Here is a 22,407-nt window from a genome sequence, read left to right as displayed (position 1 = left end):
TCGCACTTTCCTAACTATCTGATCGGCTTACCTCCCATTCCACCGCCCCTGCTTCCACTTGACTGGCTCTGGCCTCTTGTTTGTCCCTTGTCCCCAGTGCTCTACCATTGGTGGCCGTGCCTTCAGCCACCGTACCCCAAAACTCTGTAACTCTCTCCCTCAATCCCCCTGCTTTGCCCCCATCCTCCCCACTTTCAGATCCCACCTAAAGACCTTCCCTTTTAATTGAGCTTATGACACCTCCCCCCTCCCTCTCCCCCTGGCTCGGTGTCAGACTCCACCACCGTCAAGCGCTCTGGGAAGCTACTCCGCGTGTAGGGCACTACATAAGTGGAAGTTGTTGTTTAATGTCGACCTGAACAAGCAGATGGGTTCTCGGAGTCTTTGGGATCTTTTCTGAAAAGATCATCCCGTTTACATGCTGCTGCTTTTCATTTGTTACGTTATTCTCATAAGGTCTATTTTGCTTCTGATGATTGCTTCATTAGTATTCCAAATATTGAGAATGGGCTCATAGTCCTGTAGTTGCCAGATATAATTGTCTTCATTATGATAAACATATTTCTTTCTTTCCAGTCTATTGCAACCTACCCAGTATTCATTGGGTAACTCATAAGCTTCCTGTCTTGTCTCTCTCCATAACCTCAGTATTGTTCATCCATCCTGAGAGAATTGTTGATTTTTTAGTGATGTATTTTAATATCTTCCCTAGTAAAATCCTCCAGGAAGCAGTTATTTATTATAAATACTATTTCCTGGTTAGTCTTATTTTCCATCTTACTTTGGATCCTTTTGGGTTTTAACATCTCAATTTTTATAATATTTTAAGCTTTTTTTGTGTTATCGTTTGCATCCACTGTTTCCAGATCCCTATTGACTTTGTTAATCTCTTTTTTAAATTTCCTTGTCCGAGTCTTGCACACGGCCCACTGCACACCCTGTCTCTTCTTCTTAGTTTCCCTTTCATTTTCTTTGATGATCCATTTTGGAGCAGTTTTATTACTGCTATATTTTGGTATGTATTTTTACTGCATGCTCTGCATAATATTATTTTTAGATCAATATCTATTTATTGTTGTGCGATTTCTTGTTGAGTTGGTATCCACCCATTAAGCCACTAAACTCAATCCTTAAAAGTTTGCCAGTCTAAAGTTGTGTCCTGGAGTTTGGTTTTATGATTGCAATGTGAAAATCCATTACATATCCAATTCATAGAATCTCAGACATTTTCAGAGCAGAAGGAGACCATTTGACCCATCGTGTTGGTACCGGCCCTCAGAGCAAAGCTTAATTTAAATCCCACTGCCTTACCATATCCCCATACCCTTTTAAGCCTCTAACTTTCATATCACTGTAAATGCCATTCAAATTCCCTCTTGAAACCCACAACGGACTTTGCTCTACCAGCTTACTTGGCAAGGCGCATTCCACATTCCAACTTTCATAAGGTCACTAACTTTACCAGCAAGCAGAAAGTTGTGCCCAAGAACCTAAATATTATAACATCTACAATCAGATATTTATAAAGTCTGATTGTAGATTGTTTGCCTACAAAATATACAGTCAATTCACTTTACAGTATATTCTGTGAAGCGCTTTGAGATGACTCAAAGATGTGATAAGTCATTGTATCAAACACAAGGATTATTATTATTATTATATGTTGGTTGTAGCATCTTAATGGTTGTGCTTGCCTTGAGCTATTCCACTCAATGATGTTATTTCCTGTTAATTGTTTATCTTTCATACAGTGAACTTTTCAAGATATTCCCAACAGTACATTGAGTTATAATGACATATTTCTGAAAAAACGTAATTTCATTCTGCTTCTTGTAACGTTTCAATTTGTATTTCTTGACCTTCCTTGAAGTGCATGATCTTGACTTCAAAGGATAATTTGGTACACCTTTCATAACCTCAGCACTCTTGGTCTTAGGAACTACAATGTGTACAATTTAGTAGAGATTGTACCAATCAATAACTGATTAATAACAGAGTTTATTTTAAAAATATGATGCTCGATAAACTTGGGAATCTGACTCTGTGAATCAGAGAGGAAAGAATCAAATTAAATTATAGGCTTGATTGAGATTTGCTGAAGTAAAAAGTTGACAGAAAGTTTACAGTGACATCCTGCTTGGTTCAATGTTGTCACTGTAAATGCCATTGACTGCCAATAGCTCTATACTTGCCATGAAGTTATTCAAAAATACTCCAGTATTCTTCCATCGCATGTGCTCGTCCAATTATTTTTCAAATTCCCCAATCAACTCTGTTTGCTCTAACAGCCACCCTGGCATGTGTCAGACACCTGCCTGACCAAAACATATCTTTCAATATTGATCAGTACTGTTAAGCACCTTGGAACGTCTGCTCGATGTGAAAAGTGCTATATAAGTATGTATTACAGATTCATATACATCACTACTCCCTCACTTTTGAATTTAACGGCTCTATATATAAAACACTGAATCATGATTGCCATTTTAATGATCTTCTCAACTGGCTTAATGTGAATTGTTTGCACTTTTGCACCCTTAATCACTTCACTAAATAAAATAGCCAATAAATTCTCCGTGACTATTTCTGGCTTAGGTTTATCTAAACTTAATTTCGAAATGTCAGGTCGAATTTAAGACAAAAAGTTGCAATAGACTGGAAAAACTAGCTATGCTATCTGGTGTTATCAATGAACTTTCTACACTTCTTCACAAACTTCAACTGTTCAAATTTCAACAAGGACTCATTGTTTTAGGTTTGTAATTCATGATCCTGTTGGGTCATGCTTATCTGAGTAAGGTACAGTAGTGAGACGAAATATAGTCTGAGTGGAGTAAAGAGGAACTGATAGTAATCTTTATAAGGTCCATGGAGGAGAGTACCTATTGTCCTGTATCTATCTACATTTTCACAGAGCTGTTAAGGCTTGTAAAATATTCAAAACAGATAGATTTTATGTATTGGCAAGTTTCTCAACAGGAAAGATTCCCTGAAGAAGAAAGATGGAAAATAGAAAATATGGGGGTTAAAAAAAATTGTGGTATTTAATGTGATAATTATCACTGGTGGGAATTTGTACTTCTGATCTCCTTGGTGATAATCATATTGCGAGACATTCGATGCCTAATGACGTCTTGATGGCTTACTGGTCGAGGCTGAACATCCCATTTCCCAACATTGTTCAAATGATTGTTCAAAAGTTGAATTGCATTGAAATTCTCTGAACCGTCACTGAAATATTGGGATCAACATGCTGGAAGGTTCAAAGGTGTCACAATGAGATTAATGGCTGACACAAACAGATTGACACAATTAATATTGGGTGATGGGGGTTTGCCCAACATTACCAGGAGTTGAATAATCCAAAATTGTTTTTTTTGTTTGTCCTGTCCTCCAAGGGCTACAGATGAACTGTAACCAATGAGGGTTGGGCGAGAGGGTGGGAGAAGGATAACTGAGAATCTCTCACAGTGTTATTCTAGTCAGCCACTAGATTGTCTCTAGATTGTATGAGATTGCCACATTGATGATGTTCTATCAGACTTGTGTCTTCCTTTCCCTCCAGCAAATATCAGCCTTCAATCATCACCTTCATATGATACAGTGTCAAAATTCCCACCATGGTTTTATTTAAATTTTTATAAATCAACTAGAATCTTTCCAGTATCTTTAGACTTAGACTGGTGGAGCCACTGAGAAACATTCTGAGCGTGACTTGCTTCACTTTTCTTTCTCGGAACAAATACATTGAACAGGTATGTAGATGTGATTTTTTTTCTTGATCAGCCGAGGGTGTAACATGTGAAGAAACTGAACACCATGCTCCGTAATATTGTCTGCCTCCATGAACCTATGAACCCCATCAATTCTGACATTCTGCTGCCAGTCACGTCACTTTGGAACTAGTTCGGCTTCAAAGAGCTTAATGCAAAAGAGGAGCCTCGCATGATTTTATCATAAGGCTTCTGACGTGATTGGTTTAAGCTTTTATATACGGGTTGAATGGGGATGACCCTGCTTTAAATCAACCAAATAAGCAGTCAATTGTATTACATTGAAAATAAGAAAATAACCTGAAACAGGAAGTACATTGCTGGAAAGTTAGGCTGTACTTCAGTATTCAATGCTGCACGCTGTATTTATCTGATCTCATTTCTGACATACGCTTAAAACTTTAAAAAGTTCTTTCAGAGTTCTACCTCTTACTAAGATTTGGGTTTGACATTTTAGTACTCCTTAAAATACTCTGTTATCATTTCCTGGAATCTTGAATATGTTTCACTCACTTCAGCATTTATGTCACCACAATGTGGGCTCAGTAAAGGAAATGCAGTAGTTGTTGAGGTGAGTCATATCCTGCCTGTTCTGAGCAGTCTGAACATTGAGTATGTCACTATGAAGAACTTGTTACGCATTCTGATATGTTCATTTGCGTCTAATCCGTTCTAGTTTTAGTTATACTCACGTGTTTCTTTTAACTCATTCATTGTTATCACAATGATTAGTAGCTGCTGCTCTTGCTATGGGAGACACGTCATGCTGATATGGTTGATATACAAACTCCCTGTGTTAGTTAATGGTGATGAAAGGATTTAATAAGGAAATTGTTTGCCACAAAATTGCATTCCCTCTGCAGTTGCATTTATCGAACTGGAACTGTCATCAAAATAAGTTGCTTTGTTTATTATAACACAAAATGCAGTTCAAATAAATGGATATTGTCCTCTAAGGGCAGAGGGAAGTGGGGTCACTTAGTATAATAATATTACTGATAATAATACTACTACTAATAATAATCCTTGCATTTGCCTGGTAATGAAAGATTGGAATCAAGTCAATCCTCTGAGGTAGTTTCAGTCATCTGTTTTTTGAGTCTAGGTTAATTGGGGGGAAATTAGCAATGGTTCCCACTCTTGAATGTTATCCAGTGATTCTGCTTTAAATTGAACCTTTGAATCCTGATATAAGACCATTATCTTCCTAACTCTTCCCTCCACAAGTTGCAGATCATCCAGAACTCTCCAGCTTGCGTCATCTCCCGCACCAGGCTCCGTGATCCCATCACCCCCACCCTCGCCCAGTTCCACTGGCTCCCCATCCCCCAGAGGATGGAAATCAAAATCCTCTTCTTCGTCCTCGCCTTCGCCTTGAAGGCCCTCCACGGCCTTGCTCTCCCCTACCTCTGTGACTTGATGACCCCATATCAACCTGTCCGCTCCCTCCGCTCAGCAGGCCTAGGCCTGCTCCCTGCTTGCCCCACCATCTACAGTCGGGCCTTCAGCCTCTCTGCCCCATCTCTGGAACTCCATCCCACATTTCCTTCGCCTCGCTCTGTCCCTTGCCTCCTTCAAAGTGTGACTCAAAACCCTACTCTTTGACTGAGCCTTTGGCCAACCTACTAGCCTCCCTGCCCTCCCCGATCTCAACCCCCAGATCGGGTCTGAATCCTTGATTGTTGAGCGCCTTGGGACATCCTCCTGGTGTGAAAGGCGCTACACAAATGTAACTTTGTATTGTATCTTAAAATTTAAAAAACATGGAGCATAACGTTAAACCTGGACTCTACGTATGATCTAAGAATAGGCTACTTACAACTGTACTCTTTCTTCCTCCCAGCATTTTAAAGATCTGGTGGATCAAGTCTCATTCCTTTATCTGTTTATCTATGAAATAGGTTTAGCTGTGTCAGCGAATTATCGTCACCTCTCTAATTCTCACTCTCTTCAATACGTTAATGTAATTACTTTGAAGCCACTTTGCTTTTACTTTTTTCTGGAGGTGGTTTGTTCTCTCTTTATTTCTCTGCATATTATTTTCACTCCTTATCACTGACAGGTGTCAGGTTTTCTAGGTCACATGATTGTGGGTTCAGGTCCTTTGTTGCGGACTTTGAGTTCAAGATCCAGGTTGACACTCCAATTCCATGATGGGAAGCACTTCATTTTTGGAGGTGCCGCCTTCAGATGAGACATTGAACCAACTCTTGTATGCTCGATTAGGTGGAAATGAAAAACCTTATTTGAAAAGTGGAAGGGAGTTTCTCCTGGTGTCCTGGTCATCAATCTTCTGGTTAAATTGATGGTTCAGTTACTGATTATGTGTGGGACATTGTTGCATACAAATTAGCTACCTGTTTCCTACAAATACACAGTTACTCAGTAACTTCTGTGAAGTGCTTTGAGATATTTCAATATGGTAAAGTGCTACATGAAATTCAAGGACTTTCATTTTTCAATTCAAGTTTACTCAAATCCAAACCTTGGGCCTGCAGCCATGTTTATTATTTTTAAATAGCCTTCGAGCAGCTGGGAGAAAATCTGTGATCTCACATAGATGAGAATATCACAGGCTATTTAGAGCCTGGAAATCCAAATATTGTGAGAGAATCGATTTGGTAGTGCAGTGGTTCCCAAACATTTTGGCGCAGTGCTCCTGTTTGGACATTAATGTATGCCACAATCCTTCCAGAACATGCCACGCCTGTGCGCTTGCAGGACGTATGGGATTGACTATCCCTTAGTCTCGGGCTGGTAAGTGACCATTTGAAGTGGAGCGAACAGGATGAACCAGTGTTTTTTTTTCTTTTTTCCTCTTTATTCTCTCCCTTTTCTGAGGCCTGGCCTCTCCTCACTCTTGGCTTCTCTTTCCCACCACCTCCTATTAACTTGGGTAAAATGCCGGAAAAATAAAAAAAATGCTTACCTAATAACCTTGACATGCCCCCCAGTTTGAAAATCCACGTGGTAATGATTTGCAGATGATGTTGTCATAGAAAATGGGTATTCCTGATTACTCTCTCAGTTGGTTTTCGTGCACAACACAAGGGGAGCGCTGGGGAATTAAAAGGCTAATGAAGAACAAGGCAGGGACCTGGAAATGGGTAACTAATCTTAATCAGAGTGGAGTTAATTTTCTATTGTTTCTTTCAAGTGCTTTCATTTATTCATTCATTCATTTGACTAGGTGCTAGCATTATTCTATATTCAATTACAACTGTTTTCTTTTTCTGATCTTTTCTTTCTGTTTTATAATATATTTTTGAATAATCTAATTTTCCATTTTCTTCCTGTCCTCTATTGCTTTATATCTCCTCTCAAACCTTAATCTTTTGCTAATTTGATAATTAGTTTGATTTGTTTTATTTTTATTTTCTGCTTCCTTTTCCTGTTTTTTTTCCCATTGCTTTTGAGAAATATCCTGCCATCTTAATTTAGTTAATAATAATAATAATAATAATCCTTGCATTTGATATAGCGCTTTTCACGTCGGGAGGACGTCCCAAAGCGCTTCACAGAATAGACTGTAAAGTGAAGTGACTGTATATTTGTGGGCGAACGCGGCAGCCAATTGACATAGTTACCATGTGAATGGCTGGAATAACACACTTATAGTAATAATCTGAATGGCTGAACACTAATCAGTGAGAGCTCAGCCCATGAGCAGCAGTGATGTGTAACTTGTACGGTAATGGAAATTGATGAATGTCTTCAGACTTCAAAAGCTAATACATAAAATACACATGTGACAAATGAAACCCAAAGCATATGTAAGGTCCTATGATAAGATTTGATGATGGTTCCTGCTCTCTACTCCCCACGTTCAAAGATCAAAAACTTGGCAGAAAGGAAAGTTTCTAATTACTCAAACCCAAAATATTCAGGAGAAAGAGAAGGGGTATCATACATTGCAGGCAAGAATAATGATCCTTCACGTTCAATAGAACACCACAATGACAATGAATAGTGAAATAATAAAAGTTCCACCCCTGCGGTAACCGCCCAAAATACATGATCGTGAATAAAAACCCAATAATAATGATAATAATAATAATAATCCTTGCATTTGATATAGCGCTTTTCACGTCGAGAGGACGTCCCAAAGCACTTCACAGAACACACTGTAAAGTGAATTGACTGTATATTTGTGGGTGAACGCGGCAGCCAATTGCGCACAGCAATGTCCCACAAACAGTCGTAGATTGAAAATGCCCAATTTATTATTGTTTTTGGTTTTTTGGAGGGATTATTATTAGGCGTGTGGAGTAGGGAAACTTGCCCAAGGTTTCGCCCTGTGCCTGGAATTGAACTCAGGTCTCTCACTTGCAAAGCGAGTGCTCTAACCACTGAGCTACAGGACTCCAAATCATTATTACTTGCATATTCCTGTTATTCTGTCTATTCTGAAAAGATCCCATTTCAGAATACTTTAAGTAAAATTTTTTAAAAATACTATAGGCTCAAGTTATTCCATTTAGTCTGTAAGATCGTTTTGCCTTTCAATTTAAGATGACACAGAATTGTGTGCTATTCTTAAATTTTGTCTTAAATTGGAAGCTTGTTTTCTGAAGTTCTTAAAAAGTTCCGGCTTCTAAATTAGGGCTCGATCTAAGAATTTTATGCAATTCGACACAACCTAAAAATTTTAGATCAAAATATTCTCACAGGCAACACTACGTAACAGAGAGCTTTGTGTGTTTGTTTTGTGGGAGGGTGATGGTGGGGGTATGCAACATTCAGTGACAGACATGAAATGGTGTAATTTCAGTCATTAAATTAATTATAAATTAATCTAGAAACAAAAGAGAACGGCAGTCCTAATAAATTGAACACATTTTGCATATCAACAACCCAGTTTTTCCTTTAACACTCAATCCTCAGCAAAGCAATGTTTGCTCACAAATATACAATACAATACAAATTAACATTTTTATAGTGCCTTTCACATCGCGAGAACGTCACAAGGCACTTAATAGTCCTGGCTTGGTGATGAGCTGAGGGTTGGTGAGTTACACAGTAACTTTACTTCACAGTGAAGCACTTAGAGATATTTTGACAATGTGATAAGGTGCTATGTCAAATGCAAGGAATATTAATTTTATGACAGCATTAGTTTTATTGCTATCAGTGTGAAAATAGAACAAATCATATCTTGCATTTTGCTCCTCATTGTCCTGCAGAATTTAGTACCATAATTACAGTCGCCATCAGTAATGTGAGTTGCCAATGCAATTCAACCATGCAATTTTAAAGCTTTGTTTATATAATTTCATGAGGAACTGATTCACTAGATTTAATTACATGGTTCTACAGATACCTTTGTTCAATAGATTCTGGAAAATGCGGTTACATCACGGCAGAAATATTTAGCAACAGCACACAGAATTGGCAGCTTGCTAAAAATATAGCACTCATTTTCCTTGGCAACTTGGCTGCTTAGCAATAGTTTCCAAAGAACTTTATAATGGCAATCTGAATGAAAATGGTTTATATTGGCAATATAAACCAAGGCATCTGCCTGTTCAGGTGGACATTAAATATCCCATGGCAATTTTTAAAAAGGGAAGAGAGTCCAGAACCTATTGGGGATGGTTGCCTTGCTCATCTAAAGACCACATGTTCCATAAGGATCAATCAAATAGATGCCCTCTTGCCAAAGATGTGGCTATGATTGATCTGAGACGAGCCATACTGCAAAGGTTGGAAGAGTGAGTGCAAATTAATGCAGACTGTCACTACCATGTTTGATAAGCCGTCACAAACTTTACCTCACAGAATCGTTAAATTTTAATGATAGAAAGAAGCCTACCTAGCTTCAGATACGATGTTACCTGACCACTTAATCCCACTCTCCTCAGTCCTTTTCTAAAAGCACCTAGTAAATTCCCTTTTAAGAGAAATTATGAACTCTGCTTCAAATGCAGTTTGTGACAAAAAATCGAAAATTTCAACCTCTCCTGTAACAGATTCCAAGTGAAACAAAAGACACACTGCAATAAAAATGTGGGCCTTGCTGCAAACCCAAGATCTGAACTGATTTCACTCTTCCTGTATGAAGTTTTAAACAACACACCCCCGGCATGTGGTGTATGATAAGAATACAAGTAACTTTTTCAGTCTGCTGAACAGTTGTGACTCAATAGTTTAGACAGAGTTTACTGCAGGCAAATTCTTTCTGAATAAAAAGATCAAATGCAACACCAAATCAACTGCACATAAGCATGACACTTATGTAAACCCGTTTATGTCGACACAAAAGTGAAGTCACGGGTACTCCTCCCAATATCAACACACAAAACTTACCATGTATGTCAAAGTCAACATAAACTTTGGCACATTCATATCGACAATTTTTTCAAGTTCCTAACAGTATTATCTGCATTCTGTTATTATGGCTTAAGGGTCAGTCGGACATTTGCTTTGTGACTGTGGGACATTGCAGTGTTGCGAGAAGTACTTTGAGATCTTCAATGTTAGAGGACTAAGTAGCATCTCTTTGGAGTTGAGTTGGCAAATGCAATTGGAATTGAATCACTCCTCTAAGGTAGTTTTGGTAGTTTGGTGTCATAGGCACTGCTGATGATACACCAGCAGCTTGGCTGGACCCCAGTTGAGGGGTAGGATGGGAACGGGCATGAATTCTTTCCACTTGGCTACTGTTAATGCTGCAAACCAAAAGCCAAAGGGCAGGGTAGTCCTAGTTTGCTGAAATGATCAAAACGGCAATTTTTTCTCTGTTTAAACTCCAGTAGTACTTTAGCACATATTCTGGGGTCTTTAATACTTGCCTCTTGCCAGCCTGTGGCTTCTACTTTCCAGGATTAGATGACCTAGTTTACTAAAGTGCGCTATGTCATTCTATCTCCCTCTGCCCAACTATACACAGAAGTGAGAAGACAAAATGTGAGATCCATGATAGAAAATAGGGAAAGACTATGGAGAATAAGAAAGTTGAGTGAAAGAGAGACAGTGGAGCAGAGGGGATCGAAATAAACTACGACAAGATCATTTCTAGATGAGCAGGATGAGCAGATTTACTGGGCCTGGATAAATCTTTAGCCTCTTTGGTGTTCTGGACCCTATCCGTGACCCTGTCTCCTCCATCCTCATCCGACTCCACTGGCTTCCCATCACACAGAGGATACAGAAGATCCTGGTCCTCACCTTCAATGGCCTTGCTCCCCCCCTACCTCTGTGACTTTCTAACCCCCTACCAACGTGCTCACTCCCTCCACTCAGTGGGCTTCAGCCTGCTTCATGTCCTCCACTTCGCCCGTCCCACCTTTGGTGGGCAGGCCTTCAGCCACTCTGCCCCCACCTTCTGGAACTCCATCCCGCAGTCCCTCCACCTTGCCCCCTCCCTTGCCTCCTTCAAGACTTGTCTCAAGACCCTCTCCTTTGACCGTGCCTTTGATCACCCTCCTTTCCCACCTTGTCCTCCACCCTCCCCGATCCTGACCCCCAGCTCAAGTCCAAAACACTGATTGTCCAGTACCTTGGGACGTCCTCCCAATGTGAAAGGCACTATACAAATGTAATTTTGTTTTTGTTGTTATTGGATTGTATTGTAGACCAAGGGATGATATCTACATTTGGTCATCAACAACCAAATCAACAAATTGCATTTATATAGCGCCTTTCATGTTGGGAGGATGTCCCAAGGCGCTGGCCAGAGATGCTGCAATGATTTATAATAAGCAATTTAAATAGTTCATCATTATAAAAATCTTTACTAAGATTTAATGACACCAGGAAAGCCAACAGAAGTTAAATATTTATCCAATGTATATTAATGGAATATTAAAATATTTTTACTAAAACTGGGCAATACTGATAAAGTCAAGACATGACATAATAAGCCACAAACCACGAGTTTGGGTATTTATCTTCCTCATTCAGGTTGCCAAAAAATATGCAGTAATTTAGAGTTTTACCATTCTGCATCAGACTATAACGTTATGTCAGTAACCACTGTCTAGCTTGGTTTGCACCACACAAATGGGGTTGTCACCGGAGGTTTACTTCTTCCTCAGAATTACTTTTTGTAATAATAATAATAATCCTTGCATTTGATAAAGTGCCTTACCACTCATTGAGTGGTAAGCGCTTCACAGAATATACTGTAAAATGGGTTGACTGTGCATTTTGTGGGCGAAACACAGCAGCCAATTGTGTAAGTGTCCTACGAACACCCATGGATTAAGCGACCAAATTATTATTTGCTGTGAACTAGAATCGAACATCCAATTCGCATGGGGCAAATTAGCTTCTTCAAAAATCAGTTAATTATAGTAGTGTCAGCCTCCTCGTAACAAACAACCAGGCCTCCACTGATGGTTACAGGCAACTGATGGCACTGGCTTCTCTCACTAGGTACTGCAATACAAATCCAAACAATCCATTTAAAACCTGCCCGCTAATTCAATTTGCACTTATGGTTAAATTCCACCTCGGTCTAGATCTACTCCATTAACGCAGCATTTTAGAGTGTGAAGAATTTGGCAACTTTGTTGAATTCAGTTATAATTTTGAAGCCCATTTCTGTAAAAGAAAAATGTAGAAATCTGGCTTCAAAACAAAAGATTGGACGTAACAAATACCAGATGCTTGTTTGTTGTCCTTGTTTTTAATTGATCAGAAGGCAATGGTAATTTGTCACTGTATCCTGCCTGTAGGGATGTGTTTCCCATTCAGTTCCAATTTGTAAGTATCCACACTTGTTATAAAATAATAAAACCTTTTTTAATATTGAAAAAATGCCCTCTTGCACTGAAAAATGTTCTAAACATAGCACCTATTTCCCTTCAAATTTCCAGTAATACAAATACTGCAACTGAACCTTACAGTTGACAAAAATCAGGGTGGAAAGCTAAACCTTGGAAACTCTTAAGTTTTATCAAACAGATTTCAATGATAATTTTCTTAGGGCATTTAACAATTTGACACTTTGCAGGAGCAAGAAACATTGGGGGTATAATTTGTAGTATTTCTCGACCCATTCAGCCTGAATCTATTGGGTTGTAAATCTGGGACTGTTAAAGGTTACAGTGAGTCAGAGAGACAGTGATCAGAAATTACAAGATGGCTAAATTGAGAATTGCAAAGACAGTTGCTTTTTATTTAAAAAATCCACAGCTTCCACAACTTGGGTAACCACTTCAAAAATGTTGGTCATTGTGGAAGTACAAAGAGTGACTCATAAACTGTTCATGTTCTTTTTATTATTTATTTGAAAGTTGAAGTTAAAGTTGACATAAACATAAATTGCCAATGGTTGGCCCTCAATTAAATCGTTACAACTAATTCTACTTAGGTTATTTTAACCAAAGTAAAGTGTAATTGTAAGGTTGGGTTCCTTGGCAAGGGGTGCAACAGCATGCACAGAATGAGAAAGAAAAAAGAAACGGGGAAAGTTATTTGTCATATTGCAAAAACTACAGGCCACATCCGGAGGCTAGCATTCTACATGTCTGCACTTGATAGGGCTAATTGAGAACAGTAATAATTTCATCTGGCAAACATTCTAGTACTGATGTTTTATCTTTTTGGCTTCAACCCTCAAAAGGGCTAAGAGGCCCAACTTCCATCTAGCCTTAGCTTATAAGAACCTTTTTTGGCTTACAAATCAAGATCCCACAGAATTGGATCAAAAAGTGTTAAGTTCAGTACTAATTTGGAAGCCGTTTTTCCACAGCTCATATAAAGAATCTACTTTCCAAGTTAAGACTGAATTAAGAACATTCTAAAATTCTTTACTATATTAAATGTTAAGGCAAATGGTCTGCAAGCTAAAAGCAAGTGGAATTTCATTCATCTGATCTATTATGTATTCCAAGGGAAGAAAGGATCAGTAAGACTGATGTTTCATTTTGTCCTCCTTCAATCTTGTTCCATCCCATAGTTATTTAGCTCACTTTGGGGGGATTCTAATCATGTGGTATGCTAAACATAAGGGTATAAAGAGAGCATCAGTATAAAATGCCACTGCTTGGATCTATCTATGGTTATGTTACTATAATACTATTTTAAGAGGTTAGTTCAGATATGAGCAGCCAGAAAAACACTAGCACAGGATGATCAATGTTGCCAGTAATTATATTGATCTTAGCTGCATGTAACTACTGAAAAGGCTGCTTCAAACTTCTTTGCCACAGGCTTCTTTCAGAATAGATTGGACCATGGAAGACAAACTTGAATCCTGCAATGTTATAGTGCGGTTCTCTAACTGCCTGACAGGGAAAGCCTCATCCATTGCTGACAGTGGGTTTCACTTTCTAGAATTTGGGCCTATTGACCCTCTGCCACAGAGATGGTGTCATGCAGAGATCCCCCTATCACTGGATTCTTGTGTCCTCCTCCTTTGATAAAACAATGAATGTAATTCTAGATGCGAAAACCATCTCAAACAATTAATGATTCACATTGCCGAAATTTCAGCGCGCATGCAAAACAGAGTTAAGAGTTTCCATTTACCCCAGACTGTGATTAATACCCTCATGGAAAACCACAAACATAATGGAAAATTATTTCTATCCTGGCATCCTGCACTAGTTAAATGCTTTAATTGGTGTTTGGAAACCGTCAACTGGCCTTTGTATTAAAAGTTGAAAAATCTATTTTCTTAACACATGAATATCCCATGCCACTGATACATTACATCTTTCACTGCTGATCATGTGTTGATTTTTCTCCACTGAGGCACAGTTGAGTAGAAAATAATGGAGGTAAAATTGTGGTTTACGATGTGATAGTTATCAACCAGTGGTGATTATCATATCCTGGGCATTGACTGCTGGAGATGTCCCAGTTGCTGACCTCCTTCCTCCCCCCTGTCCCCAACTTTGTTCAATGGGTTGCACTTGAAACCTCCTGTTGCAACCACTAAGCCACCCACTGGTGCCTTTGAATTTGACACCAAGTGGATCCCAGCATATCAGGACAATCATCAACTAAGTCTGGCTTAGGTGCTAGCACTTTCGCCTTTGAGTCAGAAAGTTGTGGGTCAAGCCACACATTGGGAATTTGAACTGCTATGATCCAGGCTGATAGCCCAATGCAGAGCTGGGGCTATTATTGGAAGTACCATTCTTTGGATGAGACGTTAAACCAAAATCCTATTTGTGTGTTCAAATGGACATTAAAGATCCTATAGCACTATTCAAAAGGAGAAGGGAGTCTTTCCCAGTGTCCTGGCCAAGAATTCCCCAAATAAATTGGTCGTTCATTTCATGATTATTTGTGGGACATTGTTGTGCATGAATCTGCTGGGGCATTTGCCTGCAATATACACAATCAATGTACTGTTCAGTACATCTGTGAAGTGCTTTGAGATGTTCTCCTGACTTGAAAGGCATGATATCAAGTATTAATAATTCAGGAAACTGAGTCAACTAAAAAAATGAATAGCTGCTTTACTTTGTTTGTCCAGGAATGGGAGAAACTTCTTGTGAAACTATTAATTGTAAGCTTTAATAGTTGAAAGACTATTCAAACATTAAATTAAAATGAATAGTTGAAAGGAAAATTAAACATGTCAAGACTTCGGCTTTTTAAAACTGTTCCCAAGAGAATGAGCTTTTATTGTATATTTTTATTATGTTCTCTTCTATTTGTTCGTTTGCCTCACAAATTCTCTTTTGCACCATCCCATCCCCACATCTGAAGGCAGAGCTCCTCTGTGCATTTGTTGCCAGGAAAACACAATTTTGTGTCACAAAGCAGATGACATATCAAGTTTTTATGCAAAACACCCCATCTAGTGGCCCTGCAAAAGGACTGCTGAAACTCATCCAACTTACATTGTAAAATAGGTTTGGGTATCAGCACCGCTGGGCATCATTGCCAGAAAAAACATAAGAAAACATGGTTTTAGAAAAGGCCATTTGATCCATCAGGCTGCTCCCTGCATTGACATATATAATTCACTGTATCACAAACTCTACTGCACTAACATACTAACATGTCAGGAACTCATATTGTCTAAGATGACACTCCATTGCAGTGCTGGGGGTATGCTGCACTGTTGGCGGTGGAGTTCTTCAGATGAAATGTTAAACTGGGGTCTCGTCTGCCTGTTCAGGTGGATAGTAAAGATTGTATGGCAATATGCAAACAGAGGAGGGAGTTTCTCCAGGTGTCTTGGCCACGAATCCTACAGATAAAATTGCTCACTAAGTTCACAGTTGTATGTGGAACAATACTGAGCAAATTGACTGCCATGTTCACCTACAACATACAGTCACTCCATTTTATCTTATGAAGCACTTTAAGGCATCCTCCCTATTATTTGAAGGGTGCTATACAAATGCAAAGATTATTATTATTATTACTGCTATTAGATTATACTTGCTAACTCTTTAGAAAAGCACTGTAGTCTTCAGAAAGTGATGGTGGAGTTAAAGTTAGGAGATAGCCTAACTAACGTTTGACTTTTCACAACACGATGAGTAGTTGCCCAGGTATTCCTACTGAATACTAAATTTGTTGTTGAAATGCAGGTAAGTGACTGTATTCATATACGAAGCTGACTATACCTTTCTGTCACAATTGGTAAAGTGATGTAATTCTGGCATTGGTGCTGCAGAAATGATATTCAACACATAATATAATAGGTTCAGCCTTTGACTTTGTAAAATTCATAAGTGTTCAAACCTTTCTAAGTAGTGAATATTCGTACAATGTTGCCTGTTGCAATTTTTATATATTTTTTTATTTTTATTTTATTTCTGTAGGCTTTCCTGCCTTCCTTCGCTCTCTCTTTGTTGGTAACCTACACAAATTTAGTTTGAAGTCGGTAGGAAACCAATATAATATCTACTGTCTGGCAGTGCAGGCCTTCTCAGTACCATTGCCTGTTTACGTACCATAATCCTGAACCATAGATAGTATCACTATAACTACAGAAATAAACTTTAAAAAAAATCACTCAATCCATGACTGCTTGTGGGACAGTGCTGTGCGCAATTGGCTGACACGTTTCGCCCACAATACATACAGTCAATTTATTTTACAATATATTCTGTGAAGTGTTTTTGAAGATGTGATAAGGTGCTATATCAAATGCAGGGAGTATTATTATTATATAATTGCAAGGATTATTATTATTTTTAATATACCACCATTACATCAGTTGGAACCAAGTGCCAAAGGAAACAACAATATTATTGTGTCTAAATCCATTGAACAACTTACAGAGAGTTATCTTGGAATGTTATATCGAATTTTAAATTTATTCTCTCAAATCCAATATCTCCCATTTCTCTACTGAAGGCATTTATGGGGGAAATTGGTCTGGACTTTATATAACATCTTCCAGCATCCAATACTTAGCAAATGGTTGAATTCAATCTTAACTTTGGAATCTTTTTTTGTAGTTCTTACAAGAACTTATAAGAAACCTGGCATCAAAATTGGATTTGTTTATTCTAAGAATTTGTCAAATTCTGCAGGCTCTGATTTGTTACATAAATAGAGTAATTCTGGATCCCTGTGGAATTTTTCCCAAAGTTTTCTACCACTGTACGGGTACGTCACCATGAGCGCTGGGGATCTTCCAGTATCCTTCAAGGAAAGAGGATGTATTCCATTTTAAGACATGGGAATTATAGGTGGGATGGATGAAATTTAAGTTTGACTTTGGTGCAATGGCTGAGAGCTGAAGATTTGAACACAACAGTGCTCATGCCAATTGGCAGCAACTCAATGCCACTTCATGGGATACTGCCTCAGCTCAAATGGTATAGTAAGCTGCAGGGAAACAGTGGCTCCAATGTTGGGCACAATGGTGATCATAGAACTGGCTTCAGGTGCACTTCTTGTAGCCAAGGACTATTTCCAGTGTGAGATACCATTTTTGCTGCCATTTTCCCAACAACACATTTTACTTCAATATTTCTTCTCATATTCATCATCATTTTTCTTCACGGTTTAAACCAAACCCTAATAGCATAGTTTATTTTGATATTCCTGCCCCCATATCCCCTGTGCCAATGTACAAATCATTCATACATCTTGTCACAGCTCTACAATCTGAAACTCTCTTAAAAATAATTGGATGCATTTTTTTGAGAAGAGATTGGGAGGATATAGTGCTAGGTGCAGACTGAGATGAATGAATGGTTAATAGGGCACACTGTTTTTTTATACTGCTGGGATAACATGTTTGTGAAGATTTAGGGATGGCTAAACATGATGTATTTTTTGCAAACATTTTCAATATAAAATTAGATATCACCTTGTCTTAGTTAGTAGCTAGCCTTTGAGTCAGAAGGTGAGTTCAAGTCTGACTGTTTAGGTGAATGTTAAAGATCTCATGACACTATTGAAAGAGAAATGAGTTTCTCCCAACATCCTGGCTGGATATATCCTCCAGCTTAATTATTCATTCACTTCATGGCTATTTGTGGGAACAAGCAGTGTAAAAAAAACAGCTGCCATATTTATCTAGAAATGCATAATCACTTACACAGATCAGTAATTTCCTGAAAAGTGTTTTCAGGTGTTTCAATATTATAGACACTATATGAAATACAAGGATACTGATTATAATTTAATAGAATTACAACTGAAAATAGGGTTAAAACAAATGGTTGGGGCTAATGGAGAGGTACCTACAATGGTCACATTTTTGCACTTGCCAAATCACTTTATGATACAGTTATGGGAGGAAATTTAAATGTTCGTCAGCCAAGGAATGCAGAATTGTACTGGATCAACCTCAACATTGCAGAGAGGCCTTGCAAGTGTTGTGGAGGTACTTATTAAGATGTGCAAATTCCATTTTTGTGGGAGGAAGACTCATATTTGAAATAAATACAGCAATGTGTTTCCTTTAGTTCAAAGCAGCTATAAATAAATGCTTTGGCTTTTTTAATTGTACATCTCATTCAACATCTCATAAACTGGTACTGTATTGATTGTTAATAAATGCCAGTACCGTGTTACAGAAGGCAATTGCCTGGAATAATTACTGGATCATGATACACTGTGTTCCTCTCGTATCTATGATTTGAGCTTGAACTTTGAATGCTACGAAGATAAGGGCCAAACCCCCAGCACAATCCTTATACAGATCTATTTATAATGCCAGAACAACTTGTTTCACAGCATCTGTTCCCTCTAACACTTGCTCCAAGCTTGAATAAGCCTTTGAATTTCCAAATACAAACCCAAACTCCATATATATAATGACAGGTTTATCTACAAGTCACTGTTCAGTGCTGACGTTTTCCCCTGGCAGATCCTCCAGGCACCACTTGACACTGTCTCTATGAATACTGCACACGTTTTATCAAATGTCGCATTAAAGCTTCTTGTTAATGCTGCACTGTGACTGTTTAACTGTTTGATAAATATTGTGATGTTAATTGCTACTTTTTAAAATGCTAAAAAGATATAGATTTTAATTAGGAGAATATATTTGAAATTAAGTCAGACTTTGGCACAAGCTGTGTCTCCTTGGAGCTGAACTGACTCCAAGGAGACATGTTTAGCAACGGAATGTCAGAATTGAGCCAGCCCTCTACGGGGGTCTCAGTAGTACAGTTCCTGAGCCAGGCGGCTCTGCAGTATTCCAGGACATTGCTAATGACAGCACAGCCAGGCTGCCTCATCGTCAGGACTTGGAGGAGCAACAACAACAACAACAAGATTCCATTTATAAAGCGCCTTTCACGTCAGGAGGACGTCCCAAGGCGCTGCACAGTTGGGTCAGGACCCGAGCAGGGGGAAATGGTCAGGGTGAGGGGAGGGAAGGGAGGGAGCGAGGAGGGGGGAAATGGTCAGGGTGAGGGGAGGGAAGGGAGGGAGCGAGGAGGGGGAAATGGTCAGGGTGAGGGGAGGGAAGGGAGGGAGCGAGGAGGGGGGAAATGGTCAGGGTGAGGGGAGGGGAGGGAGCGAGGAGGGGGGAAATGGTCAGGGTGAGGGGAGGGAAAGGAGGGAGCAAGGAGGGGGAAGAGAGTCGAGAGGGGAGCTGAAGGCACAGTCAAAGAGAAAGGTCTTGAGTCCGGCCTTGAAAGAGGAGAGGGAGGAAGCAAGGCGAAGGCACTGGGGGATGGAGTTCCAGAGCCTGGGGGCTGAGAGGCTGAAGGCCCGACCACCGATGGTAGAGCGATTGGGGCGGGGGACGTGGAGCAGACTGGAGCCGGAGGAACGGAGGGTACGGGCAGGTAGGTAGGGGGATAGTAGGTCGGAGAGGTAGGAGGGAGCAAGGCCGTGGATGGCCTTGTAGGTGAGGATGAGGATCTTGAAATCAATCCTCTGGGGGATGGGGAGCTAGTGGAGGAGAGCGAGGGTGGGAGTGATGTGGTCCCGAAGCCTGGTGCGGGACAGTACACGAGCTGCAGAGTTCTGAATGACCTGCAGCTTGTGGAGGGAGGTGGAGGGAGGGAGCAGACCAGTCACTGGGGCACAGACTCCTCCTACTCAGCTCCCACTAACCCTGCATGCCAAAGCCCAAATAAGTAGGGTGGTTCCAGCTGGACAAGCAGCGAGAAATCTTGCCAGACAGTGCGCTCAATGGCAAGTCACGCAATTTTAGCTGGTTAGACTGCAGCAGTACCCAACGCACACTCTGGAGTCCCCAAGCCTTGGCTCTTGCCACTCTACACCTAATACTTTCCGGAATTAGGTAAGCAGGATGCTTCCGTCCAGGGAGAGAGCGCGCATTCCATTCCAATAAACATCTCTGGAATTTCCATGTGTAGATGAGATACATGGAATTCTCAGTTTGGATTGGATACTCTGAATCATGGTGATGGGTTTCCCAATGTGTCAGACATCCAGCTGACCAAAACATTTTTAAATTCATCTTCCACTCATTTTTTCCATGTATCTAGAATAGTATATTTGCCATTTTAACAACAAATCACTGGAACCACAGAATTCTGAATTGTCTTTGTTAAGAGAAACCAGACAAATTGTTGTTTTCACATTTTTATGCTGTTTTTTATGTCCATTTTGAAGAAGTAGATATTCTAAGCAGATAATGACAACTCATCAGTTAATGTAACTGCTTCAAGTTACATCTTGTGTATTTTGAAGATATTGCATTAATTGATGCAATTTCTTCAAAATACATTTCACTAAAATGAATAACCTGACCACCTCCAAAAACAACAACCTGCAATTCTTTAGCACCCTGTATGTGGGGTAGCATCTCAGAGCACAATGCAGAGCCCGAATCTTTTTTCTGAAACTTTCATAATTTTTGCCTTGGGAAATACTTGATGATTTGTTTTTGTTCAGTTGTTGTCTGACACATGTGGAAACCCAGTCAACATGCCTAAGAGTATTCAAACCATATTGAGGCTTCCATATAATATACGCCACATAAACAAATTTCCTTGTGTCTGGAACGCACTGCACACCCCATCCCTGGAGGGCCGCACCTTGCTTATCCATTTCAAGAGAGTATTAGATGTGGATTGGTGAGAAGCCAAGTTTGGGAATCCCAGAGTATGGGTTCGGATATTTCTGGGGTTTAACCAACTAAAACCACATAGTTTGCTGTTGACAGCATTATCTGGCTAGCTTCCCACTCCTTGTTCAGCTAGGCCTACCCCACTTATTAAGGCTTTGACTTAATATTGATATTCTGAAATGATAAGATCACAGGGATCAAGAGACTTTCATCACCCAAACCTCTCTTGCAAATCGTAATGCTCTCTTTCTGGTTTGATTTGCAATACATCTGTTCATTCTCTGGAACTATATCCTGGAATTTCCCTCCCTCCCTCCCTCCCTCCCTCGCTTGCTCTCTCACTTGCTCCCTCGCTCGCTCACTCCCTCCCTCCCTAGCTCCCTCCCTCCCTTGTTCCTTCGCTCCCTCCCTCACCATGCCCTTAGGTTTCTACCCCAGTTCAGGTACCCATCAACAGCGTTAAGCTCTCTGAGACATCCTCTCATCTTGAAAGGCACTACATAAATATAAATTGTATTGGATTGTAAGTGCATTGTTTACCTACATTGGGAAGTAACTGAAAATTAAACTGTTATACAGATGTAATGGCCACCATTACATCAATGGAAATCTTGTCCAGGCTTTCCCGCATTTCCCTTCCCCATCTAATTTCTTCTATGTTTTTGAAGCAGCCTTTAGATGTTGTTTCTAATGGTTGGCAAGAGCATGTACTTCTTTAGATCAAAGAAACTGGTAAGTGTAACTGACCATTTTCATGCTACTGTTGTTCAAACTAAACAGGATCCAGTTTCAAATGCGCTCATTCCAAAACAACAAAATAAATAGGCATTGCTTTGAGTCCAAGGTACTTTGCCAAGTTTCCAAACTGAGAAGCATGCAATAATTCTAGCTTGCCATCACATGTACCAGTATACATTTTGAAACAGTAGTTAAAAAGGAGTTGGATTTCAAAAGTTAGCAAATGCAGTCCACACAGAACAATTGATAAAGTCTCTGCTTCATATGAAACATTTCCATTGATGCAAATGTAACCTTACTTTTATAACTGGACCTCACTTCACTACCATTAGGCTGTTGAGGTGTAGAAGCTCAGCCAGGGTTCCTGCTACTGAATACTGTTCAGCGACCCCACTCACCTTTCTGGGGAATGCAGTTGTGTGTACATTGGAGATCCCAAATTCCCAAACTCATGTTAACCTATAAGTCCATACT

The 22,407-nt window shown here is 39.6% G+C and overlaps 1 long non-coding RNA gene across 1 annotated transcript in view; it reads left to right on the top strand.

The window, feature by feature from the left end:
* Nucleotides 1–961: 961 nt before the first annotated feature.
* The window catches only part of LOC103182629, a 92,419-nt gene continuing 70,973 nt past the window's right edge, over nt 962–22,407 (top strand). The window contains exon 1 of the long non-coding RNA XR_488336.2: nt 962–1,015. This is a non-coding gene — a long non-coding RNA (uncharacterized LOC103182629). The remainder of the gene's footprint in view (nt 1,016–22,407) is intronic.

The sequence above is a fragment of the Callorhinchus milii genome, unplaced genomic scaffold (assembly GCF_018977255.1).
Source record: "Callorhinchus milii isolate IMCB2004 unplaced genomic scaffold, IMCB_Cmil_1.0 Scaffold2, whole genome shotgun sequence".
In the NCBI taxonomy this organism is placed as follows: Eukaryota; Metazoa; Chordata; class Chondrichthyes; order Chimaeriformes; family Callorhinchidae; genus Callorhinchus; species Callorhinchus milii.
Note: the sequence above shows the minus strand (reverse complement) of the source record. Positions and strands in the feature narration are given on the sequence as shown.